Source organism: Aegilops tauschii, chromosome 4 (assembly GCF_002575655.3).
Source record: "Aegilops tauschii subsp. strangulata cultivar AL8/78 chromosome 4, Aet v6.0, whole genome shotgun sequence".
Classification (NCBI taxonomy): domain Eukaryota; kingdom Viridiplantae; phylum Streptophyta; class Magnoliopsida; order Poales; family Poaceae; genus Aegilops; species Aegilops tauschii.
In genome coordinates, this window is record NC_053038.3 from 380,001,791 (window position 1) to 380,018,118 (window position 16,328).

Here is a 16,328-nt window from a genome sequence, read left to right on the forward strand (position 1 = left end):
AGCTACCCCATTACACAACTACACCAGGACCAAGTTTCACATGCAACATCTATAACCTTTCGAAATTAGCATCATAGACGGTACATAGACAGATGTATCTCATCTAGAAAACTGCTGAAGTAGAAGGCGAATATTGAGCCTTCATTGATGTTGAAGGTCTTTGTAACTTTAGTCCAGTGCCTATGGATGATTGACCGTCCATCCTCCGTCCTCTTCTTCTGGAACACTTCAATATTGAACCGTGGGTGTTGTATGAATACCTTCCTCGTCTCCTGACCATACAGGTGGTTTGAGAGGTAATCATCCGTGAACTGCTTTGGAAAAGCCTGAAAATAAGGATGTGCATAAATATCTGCTCTATATTGGAAATGGGGCAAAGGAATAAAAAATGCAAGGTATAATAGTTAGTACCATCATGTAGTGAACTGATGTCTTCTTCATTGTGCAGACAAAGATCTTGTTGTTTTTTGTCGCTAATTTATTTATCCTAACAATCTTTCTGAGTTTCTTGACTTGATTGATATTCATGGACAACTCATTTTCCCATATGCAAAAAGGATTGAACAGTGGGTCAAACCTCTGACAGCAGGACCGACATGTGCAAGACCAAATTGTTAAAAACCTAAATATTAGAATGGTTCCTGCAATTGCACAATAATGTGCTATTAGACAACGGACCATGCACGTGTAACCTCGATTGTAAACCTCAGTACTTCCCATTATTTTCCTGCAACACATATAAGGTAGTTAGTCATCAGGTTAAGTAAGGGTCCGCATGCTATCAGCAAAATATGTTGTTGAAAAATAAGCACATTGCAGATTTAGCAGATTAATTCAAGCCACATGGAAAACCCATTTATCCAAACCAAGCATGATTAAGAACTCGGAAATATAGCACTTGTATATGTTTCTCATGTATTAAGTGCAGCCAAATTCGATTTATTCCTCACATGCACAACAATACAAAATTCTACCCATGATAATTGGACATCGCAGTGTAGAATTGAACCAAGCAGTTAGCTAAACACCACAACAAATGAACCAAACATTAACTGAGCACCACATTGCAGAATATAACATACTCCTAATAGAAGATCAGACAGTTAATCAAACCAAGCATGCTTAACAATTTGGAAATATAGCAATTGTATTTGTTTCTCATGTATTTAGTACAACCAAATTCGATTTATTCCTCACATGGTATATAATAACAGAATGCAGCCACAACAATTGAACATCGCATTGCAGAATTGAACCAAGCAGTTAACTAAACACCACAACAAATGAACCAAACGTTAACTGAGCACCACATTGTACAATATAACATACTCGTAATAGAAGATCAGACAGTTAACCGAACCAAGCATGCTTAACAACTTGGAAATATTGCACCCTGAAGAATTGAACATCACATTTGCAGAATTGAACCAAGCAGTTAACTGAACACCACATTGCACGACATATAGAACATATACACTATAGCAGAAGATTGCATGGTAAAAGTAGATAGCACAATTTACTAGAATTTGTTAAGGAAAGGCAGTAGCTAGCAAACGATGGCCTCGAGAAAATGCCACGAACTGTTGTTTAAAGCAGCCAACCGCGTCGCGGCGTCGGCGCGCGAGGCGTCAACGGTGGCCTCGACGACGAGGTGCTCCTCCAAGATCTGGGGGTCGGCACGAATGGCAGCCATCGCGACCTCATCCGCGCGTGCGGCCGCGATTTGTTTCTCCGCTGCCAAATGCTCCTTGAGATTCTGGCTATACTGCGTGCACCAAGGCTTAGGGTGGCGCTTATTTGGTGGAGGGGTCGGTGATTTTGGTGGAAGGTGTCGCACTCGCGCCGGCGGTCGGCATGTGGGATGTGGAAGGAGGAGGAGGATGGGGGTCAGGTGTGGATTACCTGCCTGGATAGGCGAGGCCGAGCAGTGTGAAGGAGGGTCGCCGGCGAGGAGGCGGCGCTCCAAGCAAGGAGTGAAGGTTTCAACTTGGAAAGGAAGGCGGAAACAGGAGAAATGTGGCTTTTGGTAAAGGGGAGGGGGCGGGGAGGTAGATATTTCCGCAGAAGCCAAAAATTTGGAACCGCTTCAGCGAAAAAACTGGCGCGCAAAGTGTCATCAGACACGGTCCCTTATTCAGAACTGTGTACGATATGTGAACATCACAAACGATTCAGATAGCTTAACCCGTGTGTTGAGTTTGAACGTCAAATTTTTTGGTTCGTATTTCCCTGGTTACAGTGGTCATCCACGTCATTGCATAATTTGGGTGCACAAAGGAGACTAACTTCTTAATCGAGCAAGTTCAGCAATTAAACTGAGCTAGCTGACCTAAACATTACTCTAACAAATTAAAGACTGACGCTCTTAATTAAACAAAACAAAGAGTACTACGACGACTGGTGCTCGTCGATCTCCGCCGCCGCCTCCATGTCCAGCTCGTGCCCAATGGTCTCCTGGGAAAGGGGCTCCATGGCATCAATTGCACCATACTCGGCAAGCATCTCGCCATCCGCGTCCGCCATATTTTTGGCATAGGCCGCCACGAGCTGGGCGTGGGCGGCCGCGATCTGGATTCTAGCGGGCTCTGTCGTGGTAAGGTATGCCGCGCATGAACGGACGGCTGCTCGAACTCTCTCGGCGATTGCCAGCTCTTCGGCCGTGGGTTGCCGACCGTTGTCGGAGAAGCTTCGTTCGATTTGTGCAGTGACCTCCACGAGCTGGGCATCGACGGCCTCGACATGGTCGTGGGCGGCCTCCATCAGGGCTAAGGCCGCCGCTGCGGAACGGATAGCTACTGTGCCGCTCTCGCGAGTTGCTATCCCCGAGGCAGATGCTGCTGCCGCCGCCTGAGAAGCAACATCGACCGTTTGGGCTGCGTTGGCCGCCCGGACATAGACTGCGGTCGCCCTCATGAAGCTTGTTAGCACGCGCCTGGCGGCTGCGGTCGCGCTCTCGCCGGAGTGGGCCGCCGAAGTTGCCCTCACGACGTGGGTCCACGTCCCCATCTTTCACCGGCGATGAATGAACAGTGAAATGATATTTGGGGAGTGAGCTAGTGTGCTTGACACGCTGGCTGTGGACTGTAGCCGACACACCTTCTCGCGTAAGCCATAGGCGTACTATACACCGACGATGCTCCAAGACATTTTGTGTTGCATCTCACACGGTTGGTAATAATAAACTGTGTGCGATCTACTTGATTTATCGTCTTTATTTGAATTACGTAATGGGGTCATAGCTACAAAGGATGGTGTTTGAATTGTTAGAACTTTTATCTGCAGTGAACATGCAACTATAGGTGTGTCGTCAAAAAAATTGGAATTATTCAGGGTTCGTTTGGACGTTTTTATACATTAACTTGATTTTGTAGGCATTTCAGGTGCATAATTCTAATTTAATGTCACACACCCTGCCACCGTCACTCGGCGGCAAACATTGAGATACCTGGTTTTTAAATTCTAGTAAATCCAAAACTCGTTTAAAATTCATGAAACTTGGCATGCTATCATGGAGCGGCATCAACATGTCGTGGTAAAAAAATCATGGGCAGGTTTGGGTATAAGCTTCTCACAAACCAGAGCTTCTCACAACAAATGTGATGGTTTCGGTAGGGAACTGCCACCTTTGGGGACGAAACGATATCCGTTGCCTCTTATTGCTTTCAAAAAAAATTCGAGTGTCAACATAGAACAACAGGAGTGTTGTGTTCAATTATGGAATTTTTCGGGGTTCGTTTGGACATTTTTATACATTAACTGGGTTTTCTAGGCATTTTATGCGCATAATTCAAATTTGAACTACATGCACATTCTCTAGTGCATATAAACTCGTTGAAAAATCAAATATGTGTCCTTGGTTGCATGCTTAGGTGCCATGCAAGAAATGAGAATGAATTTCAAACACCTTGCCACCGTCACTCGGCCGCAAATATTTAGATACCTGGTTTTTAAATTCTAGTAAATTCAAAACTCGTCTGAAATTAATGAAACTTGGCACGCTATCATGGAGCGGCATCAACATGCCGTGGTAAAATTTTTGTCCCATTTGGGGCAGGTTTGGGTATGAGCTTATCACAAACCACAGCTTCCCACAACAAGTGTGATGGTTTCGGTAGGGAACGTGCCACCTTTGGGGACGAAACAATATCCGTTGCCTCTTATTGCTTTAATTTTTTTCGAGTGTCAACATAGAACAACATGAGTGTTGTGTTTAATTTTGGATTTTTTGGGGTTCGTTTAGAAATTTTTATACATTAACTGGGTTTCCCAGGCATTTTATGCGCATAATTCAAATTTGAACTACATACACATGCTCCAGTGCATATAAACCGGTTGAAAAATCAAATATGTGTCCTTGGTTGCATGCTTAGGTCCCATGTAAGAAATGAGAATGAATTTTAAACACCCTGCCACCGTCACTCGGCCGCAAACATTGAGATACATGGCTTCTAATTTCTAGTAAATCCAAAACTCGTCTGAAATTCATGAAACTTGGCATGCAACCAAGTTTATACATTAACTGAGTTTTCTAGGCATTTCATGTGCATAATTCAAATTTGAACTACATGCACAAGCTCCAGTGCATATAAATTGATTGAAAAATCAAATCTGTGTCCTTCGGGGCATGCTTAGGTCTCATGCAAGAAATGAGAATGAAGTTCAAACACTAGGGCACTGTTGATTGCGGGCAAACCGTTGAGATACTTTGTTTTTAAATTCTAGTAAATCCAAAAGTCGTCTGAAATTCATGAAACTTGGCATGCTATAATGGAATGGCACCTGACATGTTGTGGTATTTTTCGGGTCCATTTTGAGAGAAGGCGCACTCGAATAACAGCCAACAAAGGCATTTTGAAACAAATAGTTGCCACTGTAACATCTCAAACATTTTGTATAATTTAAATTGTGTGCGTTCTGTTAACCATTCACGTGACACCACGCCTCACTCTTTTAATGGCTTGGAGGTGCCGAGCGGACAGGTGCTTGAGTGCTTGACTAAACGAAAGGCGTGCGAGCGGTACTCCAACGTGGAGGCTCAACGGGAAGCGTGCAAGCTGTACGCCGCGCAGGCTCACCGGGAAGCGAGCCCTTTGAATTCCATGGCCGCCCGCCTTGCTTGCATCCTCTCCATTAATGGTGCCCAAGCCGCAGTTTAATTCGGTTTTTAAATATAAAACACTCATCGCAAACGTTTAGTTAGAACACCCGTATGCAAACCGACAGCTTCCCCAGGAAGCCAAGGGAAAATGTGTCGAGCAGGATTTGTGCAGTTCTTGATCGCAAATGTTTTAGATAGAACGCCCGTATGCAAAGTGAGAGCTATGGTCTTCCCCCTTAAGTCGAGGGAAAATCCGCAGCACAGGATTTGTGCATCCCTTCAACGTAAACGGTTGTTTTGGATGACCCGTGTGCAGTCGCGTACAAACAATTTGGCAAGATTTGCATCTGTCATATTGGGTATATTTCCATTTGTCAAACTGAAAAGATTTACATTTGTTGATCTAGTAACGTTGCCATTTGTCAATCCTTATAACACTGCGATTTGTCAAAATATACAGCTAGAAATCACTAGCACTATCTAATTTTTGCAACTAAAATTCAGTAATTAAGCATAGATTTCATTCATAGATTAAGCAGTCGTTCTTAATTTATACAAACAGTTCAACTCGACAGCTGAACCGACCAAACTTCTCCCCAATTGTTGTCAACCACGTACTGAAATAGCCAGTTCAACTATATATACTAGCTAATTTTAAGTACGTTGTACAGTTCGACCACACATCTATAGTCAGATGAACTGAACAAAATAGCACCTAAATACTACTACTACCACAGAGGGGCTTTGTGCTACTTCCGGCAACCTCTCCTCTGCCGAGCGCGCTCAGTAAGAGGCAGAGGAGGAGGAGGAGCCTACCAACGACCTGGACACATGCAATACGGTGCCTGCCGCTGCTGCACGTTCAACGACGCTCGCCAACTCGAACGCCCACTGCCGCTCCAGACGATCCCTCTCGAAGCGGCCGAACTGCTCGTAGATCTCCTGATTTCTCGCCTCTGCGTCGGGGTGTGCTGCGGCCATGGCTGCGGTAAGGCTCTTTGCATGCTCGACGAGGCGCTCCTCCTCCTCCTGCAGGAACTCGATATAGCGCGCAAGGTCGCTGATGCACGTGCGAGCCTCCACCTCCGCCTCCCGCCTTTGGGCCGCGGCGGCGGAGCGGGTGATAGTCCCGATGGTCGATGGTGGGCTGGCGGCCACGGCGGCCGACGTTGGGGTGGCGGCCACGACCACCACCTCCCGCCTTCGGGCCGCGGAGGCGAGCGGGTGATGGCCACGGTGGCCGGCAGTGGGGTGGCGGCCACGACGGCCACCTCCCGCCTTCGGGCCGCGGCGGCGGAGCGGGAGATGGCCCTGGCTTTCGACGCTGGTGTGGCGGTAACGGCGACCGGCAACAGCTGCCGACGGACAGCGGCGGCGGAGCGTGTGGTGGGTGTTCCACGTGCACCCAATAGGAACGCCACGCACACTACACTACGTCGGGGACTGCGCTGCCGCCGCGGTGTAGCCTCCCAGCTGGAGCTGTCCTCTGATGACGGCGGAGTGGCTGAGCGATGACGATGGACCGGTGCCATTGGCGATTGTGGGAGAAGCAGACGAGATGATCTACAGGAAGGGAGGGGAAAATGTGACGCGGGACTCGCCGGCCCTGAGGGTTTTTATAGCAGGCTGGTAAGCATTGGGATTTGGGGGGATTTCACCGAGTCGGGCGGGAAGCTTGTGCGGGAACCTGTGAGGTTGCGCGGGAATGGGCTCACCGACAATTCATTGGCGCCATCGTTTGGCCAAAAGAACACCCCCGCGCGCTACGCAAGCTTGCACTATAAGCCGTCTGCGGCAGCGGGGTGACAAGACGTGCGAGAGGAGGATGCTACCTCTTGAGCACTGCGTTGGTTTTCCCTTGAAGAGGAAAGGGTGATGCAGTAAAGTAGCGTAAGTATTTCCCTCAGTTTTTGAGAACCAAGGTATCAATCCAGTAGGAGGCCACGCCAAAGTCCCTCGCACCTACACAAACAAATATAAACCTCGCAACCAACGCGATAAAGGGGTTGTCAATCCCTTCACGGTCACTTACGAAAGTGAGATCTGATAGATATGATAAGATAATATTTTTGGTATTTTTATAATAAAGATGCAAAGTAAAATAAAAGGCAATAAAAATAGCTAAGTGTTGGAAGATTAATATGATGGAAAATAGACCCGGGGGCCATAGGTTTCACTAGTGGCTTCTCTCAAGAGCATAAGTATTACGGTGGGTGAACAAATTACTGTTGAGCAATTGATAGAATTGAGCATAGTTATGAGAATATCTAGGTATGATCATGTATATAGGCATCACGTCCGCGACAAGTAGACCGACTCCTGCCTGCATCTACTACTATTACTCCACACGTCGACCGCTATCCAGCATGCATCTAGAGTATTAAGTTCAAAAGAACATAGTAACGCTTTAAGTAAGATGACATGATGTAGAGGGATAAACTCATGCAATATGATATAAACCCCATCTTGTTATCCTCGATGGCAACAATACAATACGTGCCTTGCTGCCCCTACTGTCACTGGGAAAGGACACCGCAAGATTGAACCCAAAGCTAAGCACTTCTCCCATTGCAAGAAAGATCAATCTAGTAGGCCAAACCAAACTGATAATTCGAAGAGACTTGCAAAGGTAACCAATCATACATAAAAGAATTCAGAGAAGATTCAAATATTGTTCATAGATAAACTTGATCATAAACCCACAATTCATCAGTCTCAACAAACACACCGCAAAAGAAGATTACATCGAATATCTCCACGAGAATCGTGGAGAACTTTGTATTGAGATCCAAAAAGAGAGAAGAAGCCATCTAGCTAATAACTATGGACCCGAAGGTCTGAGGTAAACTACTCACACATCATCGGAGAGGCTATGGTGTTGATGTAGAAGCCCTCCGTGATCAATGCCCCCTCCGGCAGGACGCCGGAAAAGGCCCCAAGATGGGATCTCACGGGTACAGAAGGTTGCGGCGGTGGAATTAGGTTTTCGTGGATGCTTCTATTGGTTTGGGGGTACGTAGGTATATATAGGAGGAAGAAGTACGTTTGTGGAGCAACATGGGCCCCACGAGGGTGGAGGGCGCGCCCAGGGGGGTAGGCGCGCCCCCCTACCTCGTGCCCTCCTGGTTGATGTCTTGCCGTAGGGTCCAAGTCCTATGGATCACGTTTGTTCCTAAAATCACGTTCCCGAAGGTTTCATTCCGTTTGGACTCCGTTTGATATTCTTTTTCTGCGAAACTCTGAAATAGGCAAAAAAAGCAATTTGGGCTGGGCCTCCAGTTAATAGGTTAGTCCCAAAAATAATATAAAAGTGTATAACAAAGCCCATTAATCATCCAAACCAGAATATAATATAGCATGAAGCAATAAAAAATTATAGATACGTTGGAGACGTATCAAGCATCCCCAAGCTTAATTCCTGCTCGTCCTCGAGTAGGTAAATGATAAAAACAGAATTTTTGATGCGGAATGCTACTTGGCATAATTTTTTAATGTAACCCTCTTAATTGTGGTATGAATATTCAGATCTGAAAGATTCAAGATAAAAGTTTAATGTTGACATAAAAGCAATAATACTTCAAGCATACTAACTAAGCAATTATGTCTTCTCAAAATAACATGGCCAAAGAAAGTTCATCCCTACAAAATCATATAGTTTAGTCATGCTCCATTTTCGTCACACAAGAATGCTCTCATCATGCACAACCCCGATGACAAGCCAAGCAATTGTTTCATACTTTAGTAATCTCAAACTTTTTCAACCTTCACGCAATACATGAGCGTGAGCCATGGATATAGCACTATGGGTGGAATAGAATATAGTGACGGGGGTTATGTGGTGAAGACAAAAAAGGAGAAAGTCTCACATCAACGCGGCTAATCAACGGGCTATGGAGATGCCCATTGATTGATGTTAATGCAAGGAGTAGGGATTGCCATGCGACGGATGCACTAGAGCTATAAATGCATGAAAGCTCAACAAAAGAAACTAAGTGGGTGTGCATCCAACTTGCTTGCTCACGAAGACCTAGGGCATTTGAGGAAGCCCATTGTTGGAATATACAAGCCAAGTTCTATAATGAAAAATTCCCACTAGTATATGAAAGTGACAAAACAAGAGAGACTCTATCATGAAAATCATGGTGCTACTTTGAAGCACAAGTGCGGAAAAAAAGGATAGTAGCATTGTCCCTTTTTATTTTCTTTTTTTTGGGCCTTCCTTTTTTTATTTGGCCTTTCTTTTCTTTTTTTGGGACAATGCTCTATGAATGATGATCATCACACTTCTATTTATTTACAACTCAATGACTACAACTCGATACTAGAACAAAGTATGACTCTATATGAATGTCTCCGGCGGTATACCGGGATAGCAATGAATCAAGAGTAACATGTATGAAAAATTATGAACGGTGGCTTTTCCACAAATACGATGTCAACTACATGATCATGCAAAGCAATATGACAATGATGAACGTGTCATGATAAACGGAACGGTGGAAAGTTGCATGGGAATATATCTTGGAATGGCTATGGAAATGCCATAATAGGTAGGTATGGTGGCTGTTTTGAGGAAGATATAAGGAGGTTTATGTGAGAAAGAGTGTATCATATCACGGGGTTTGGATGCACCGGCGAAGTTTGCACCAACTCTCAATGCGAGAAAGGGCAATGCACGGCACCGAAGAGGCTAGCAATGATGGAAGGGTAAGAGTGCGTATAATCCATGGACTCAACATTAGTCATAAAGAACTCACATACTTATTACAAAAATCTACAAGTCATCAAAAACCAAGCACTACACGCATGCTCCTAGGGGGATAGATTGGTAGGAAAAGACCATCGCTCGTCCCCGACCGCCACTCATAAGGAAGACAATCAAAGAACACCTCATATTTCAAATTTGTTACATAACGTTTACCATACCTGCATGCTACGGGACTTGCAAACTTCAACACAAGTATTTCTCAATTTCAAAACTACTCAACTAGCACAACTTTAATATCACTACCTCCATATCTCAAAACAATCATCAATCATCAAACTTCTCTTAGTATTCAGCATAGTCATAAGAAAGTTTTTTTTACTAGTTTTGAATACTTAGCATATTAGGATTAATTTTCCTACTTAAGCAAATTACCATGCTGTTAGAGACTCTCAAAATAATATAAGTGAAGCATGAGAGGATAATAGTTTCTATAAAACAAATCCACCGCCGTGCTCTAAAAGATATAATTGAAGCACAAGAGCAAAAACTATATAGCTCAAAAGATATAAGTGAAGCACATAGAGTATTCTAATAAATTCCGAATCATGTGTGTCTCTCTCAAAGGGTGTGTACAGCAAAGATGATTGTGGTAAACTAAAAAGCAAAGAATCAAATCATACAAGACGCTCCAAGCAAAACACTTATCATGTGGTGAATAAAAATATAGCTCCAAGTAAAGTTACCGATGGAAGTAGACGAAAGAGGGGATGCCTTCCGGGGCATCCCAAGCTTTGGCTTTTTGGTGTCCTTAGATTATCTTGGGGTGCCATGGGCATCCCCAAGCTTAGGCTCTTGCCACTCCTTGTTCCATAATCCATCAAATCTTTTAGGGCCAATTCCAGTTTTGACCCTAACTCGAACCCACTACTCAGTTTTGCCCCTAATTTTCAGGTATGCTCAGTTTTGCCCCTCCGCCGTTAGTGTCACTTATAGAAATGCCCTTTTGCACCGTTACCGTCCGGTCAAAGTACTTTGACCATCCAGAAAAAAATAGCAAAAAAATCAAAAAAATATGAAATTTGGTGGGATCGAAGATAGTCATGTCCGCAAGGCGCGTGCACATTTTTGTGTTGGTTGGACACTCCGGGAGCTCGTGCAAAGGAAAACAAAAATAATTTATGCCTATGAACAGTAAATTCGAAAAAAATAGCAAACAAGTTAAAAAAATTGAATTTATTTGGCGTCAAAGAGGCTTGAGTGCACAAGGTGCTTGCAAGTTTTGGTGATCAAATGACGTACGAGACGCTCTAGAGGAAAAAAACAAAATAGTGCATTTTTTCAAAGTTTTTTGAGCTAAAATTTGTTTTTTTTCTCCACGAGCTCCTACGATGTCCAAACACAACAAAAACGTGCACACATCTTGCGCACCTGAATATCTTCAGTCCCACGAAATTTCATAATTTTTTGATTTTTTTCTATTTTTTTGAATTTACTATTCGCATGCGTACAAAATTTATGTTTTCCTTTGCCACGAGCTCCCGGAGTGTCCGAACGGCATGAAAATGTGCACGCGCCTTGCGGACATGACTATCTTCGATCCCACCAAATTTCATATTTTTTTGATATTTTTTGCTATTTTTTCAGGATGGTCAAAGACCTTTGACCGGACTGTAACGACAGGGAAGGGCATTTCTATAAGTGAAACTAACGGCGGAGGGGCAAAACTGAGCATACCTAAAAATTAGGGGCAAAACTGAGTAGTGGGTTCGAGTTAAGGGCATAAATGTAAATGTCCCAATCTTTTACCCAAAACTTGAAAACTTCACAACACAAAACTTAACAGAAAATCTCGTGAGCTCCGTTAGCGAAAGAAAACAAAACACCACTTCAAGGTACTGTAATGAACTCATTATTTATTTATATTGGTGTTAAACTTACTGTATTCCAACTTCTCTATGGTTTATAAACTATTTTACTAGCCATAGATTCATCAAAATAAGCAAACAACACACGAAAAACAGAATCTGTCAAAAACAGAATAGTCTGTAGTAATCTGTAACTAACGCAAACTTCTGGAACTCAAAAAATTCATCCAAAATAGGACGACCTAGAAAATTTGTTTATTGATCAGCAGCAATTGGAATCAATATTTTATCACGTTCTGGTGATTTTTAACAATTATTTTCATGAACAGAAAGTTTCTGGAATTTTCAGCAAGATCAAATAACTATCATCCAAGAAGATCCTATAGGTTTAACTTGGCACAAACACTAATTAAAACATAAAAAAAAATATAACCAGAGGCTAGATCAAAGATTTATTCCTAAACAGAAGCAAAAAGCAAAAAAACTAAAAATAAAATTGGGTTGCCTCCCAACAAGCGCTATCGTTTAACGCCCCTAGCTAGGCATAAAAGCAAGGATAGATCTAGGTATTGCCATCTTTGGTAGGCAATCCATAAGTGTCTCTCATAATAGATTCATATGGTAGTTTAATTTTCTTTCTAGGAAAGTGTTCCATGCCTTTCTTTAACGGAAACTGGAATCTAATATTTCCTTCCTTCATATCAATAATTGCACCAATCGTTCTAAGGAAAGGTCTACCAAGAATAATAGGACATGAAGGATTGCAATCTATGTCAAGAACAATAAAATCTATGGGAACATAGTTCCTATTTGCAATAATAAGAACATCATTAATTCTTCCCATAGGTTTCTTAATGGTGGAATCCGCAAGGTGCAAGTTTAAAGAACAATCATCAAAATCACGGAAACCTAGCAAATCACATAAAGTTTTTGGAATCGTGGACACACTAGCACCCAAATCACACAAAGCATAGCATTCATGATCTTTAATTTTAATTTTAATAGTAGGTTCCCACTCATCATAAAGTTTTCTAGGGATAGAAACTTCCAACTCAAGTTTTTCTTCATAAGATTGCATCAAGGCATCAACGATATGTTTAGTAAAAGCTTTATTTTGACTATAAGCATGTGGAGAATTTAGCACGGATTGCAACAAGGAAATACAATCAATCAAATAGCAATTATCGTAATTAAATTCCTTGAAATCCAAAGTAGTGGGTTCATTAATATCTAGGGTTTTGATCTCTTCAATCCCACTTTTACCAATTTTTGCATCAAGATCTAAAAACTCCAAATTTTTGGGACGCCTTCTAGGTAAAGGTGGCTCATATTCAGTCCCATCATTATCAAGATTCATATTGGAAAACAAAGATTTAATAGGGGACACATCAATAACTTTTAGATCTTCATCTTTATTTTCATATAAATTAGAAGAACATGCTTTCACAAAGCAATCTTTCTTAGCACGCATCCTAGCGGTTCTTTCTTTGCACTCATCAATGGAAATTCTCATGGCCTTGAGAGACTCATTGATATCATGCTTAGGTGGAATAGATCTAAGTTTCAAGGAATCAACATCAAGAGAAATTCTATCATCGTTCCTAGCCAATTCATCAACTTTAAGCAATATTTCTTCAAGCAAAGCATTGAAATTCTTTTGTGAATTCATAAACTCCTTAACACTAGTCTCAAATTCAGAGGACATCTTATTAAAATTTCCATAGGAGTTGTTGTAGGAATTACCATAATTATTAGAGGAATTACTAGGATACGGCCTAGGATTAAAGTTTCCTCTATACGCGTTGTTACCAAAATTATTCCTACCAACAAAATTCACATCCACAGATTCATTATTATTCTCAATCAAAGTAGACAAAGGCATATCATTAGGATCAGAAGAAACACTCTTAGTAGCAAATAATTTCATAAGTTCATCCATCTTTCCACTCAAAACATTAATTTCTTCTATCGCATGCAACTTTTTATTAGTAGATCTTTCAATGTGCCATTGAGAATAATTAACCATAATATTATCTAGGAGTTTAGTAGCTTCTCCTAAAGTGATTTCCATAAAAGTGCCTCCCGCGGCCGAATCTAAAAGATTTCTAGAAGCAAAATTCAATCCGGCATAAAATTTTTGTATAATCATCCACAAATTCAAACCATGTGTAGGGCAATTATGTATCATTAATTTCATCCTCTCCTAAGCTTGTGCAACATGTTCATGATCAAGTTGCTTAAAATTCATAATATTGTTTCTAAGAGAGATGATCTTAGCGGGAGGAAAATACTTAGAGATAAAAGCATCTTTGCATTTATTCCATGAATCAATACTATTTTTAGGCAAAGACGAAAACCAAGCTTTAGCACAATCTCTAAGCGAAAAAGGAAATAACTTCAATTTAACAATATCATTGTCCACATCTTTCTTCTTTTGCATATCACACAAATCAACGAAGCTATTTAGATGGGTAGCGGCATCTTCACTAGGAAGGCCGGCGAAATCTTTCATAACAAGATTCAACAAAGCAACATTAATTTCACAAGATTCAGTATCGGTAAGAGGAGCAATCGGAGTGCTAAGAAAATCATTGTTGTTGTTATTGGTGAAGTCATACAATTTAGTGTTATCTTGAGCCATCATGACAAGCAAGCAATCCAACACATGGGCAAACAAAAAGCAAGCGAAAAAGAGGCGAACGGAAAAGAGAGGGCGAATAAAACGGCAAGGGTGAAGTGGGGGTGAGGAAAACGAGAGGCAAATGGCAAATAACGTAATGCGGGAGATAAGAGTTTGTGATGGGTACTTGGTATGTTGACTTTTGCGTAGACTCCCCGACAACGGCGCCAGAAATACTTCTTGCTACCTCTTGAGCACTGCGTTGGTTTTCCCTTGAAGAGGAAAGGGTGATGTAGTAAAGTAGCGTAAGTATTTCCCTCAGTTTTTGAGAACCAAGGTATCAATCCAGTAGGAGGCCACGCCAAAGTCCCTCGCACCTACACAAACAAATATAAACCTCGCAACCAACGCGATAAAGGGGTTGTCAATCCCTTCACGGTCACTTACGAAAGTGAGATCTGATAGATATGATAAGATAATATTTTTGGTATTTTTATAATAAAGATGCAAAGTAAAAAAGGCAATAAAAATAGCTAAGTGTTGGAAGATTAATATGATGGAAAATAGACCCGGGGGCCATAGGTTTCACTAGTGGCTTCTCTCAAGAGCATAAGTATTACGGTGGGTGAACAAATTACTGTTGAGCAATTGATAGAATTGAGCATAGTTATGAGAATATCTAGGTATGATCATGTATATAGGCATCACGTCCGCGACAAGTAGACCGACTCCTGCCTGCATCTACTACTATTACTCCACACGTCGACCGCTATCCAGCATGCATCTAGAGTATTAAGTTCAAAAGAACATAGTAACGCTTTAAGTAAGATGACATGATGTAGAGGGATAAACTCATGCAATATGATATAAACCCCATCTTGTTATCCTCGATGGCAACAATACAATACGTGCCTTGCTGCCCCTACTGTCACTGGGAAAGGACACCGCAAGATTGAACCCAAAGCTAAGCACTTCTCTCATTGCAAGAAAGATCAATCTAGTAGGCCAAACCAAACTGATAATTCGAAGAGACTTGCAAAGATAACCAATCATACATAAAAGAATTCAGAGAAGATTCAAATATTGTTCATAGATAAACTTGATCATAAACCTACAATTCATCGGTCTCAACAAACACACCGCAAAAGAAGATTACATCGAATAGATGTCCACGAGAATCGTGGAGAACTTTGTATTGAGATCCAAAAAGAGAGAAGAAGCCATCTAGCTAATAACTATGGACCCGAAGGTCTGAGGTAAACTACTCACACATCATCGGAGAGGCTATGGTGTTGATGTAGAAGCCCTCCGTGATCAATGCTCCCTCTGGCAGGACACCGAAAAAGGCCCCAAGATGGGATCTCACGGGTACAGAAGGTTGTGGCAGTGGAATTAGGTTTTCGTGGATGCTTCTATTGGTTTGGGGGTACGTAGATATATATAGGAGGAAGAAGTACATTGGTGGAGTGACGTGGGCCCCACGAGGGTGGAGGGCACGCCCAGGGGGGTAGGCGCGCCCCCTACCTCGTGCCCTCCTGGTTGATGTCTTGACGTAGGGTCCAAGTCCTCTGGATCACGTTTGTTCCGAAAATCACGTTCCCGAAGGTTTCATTCCGTTTGGACTCCGTTTGATATTCTTTTTCTGCGAAACTCTGAAATAGGCAAAAAACAGCAATCTGGGCTGGACCTCGGGTTAATAGCTTAGTCTCAAAAATAATATAAAAGTGTATAACAAAGCCCATTAATCATCCAAAACAGAATATAATATAGCATGAAGCAATAAAAATTATAGATACGTTGGAGATGTATCAGAGGACGAAAGGACACGTACACGTATGGTTAATAAAAAAATGTTTGCGATTTAATTACCTACTATACCTCCGTCCTGGTTTATATGTAGGATTTAACTAATAAAATAGGAATGCATGTCGCCAAAGATTATATCATTGGAGTCGTATTTGAACATAGTTTCCAGCTATACAATTTTTGTAACATGCCTTAACAATTTTTGTAACATGCATTAACACTTTTTTGGCT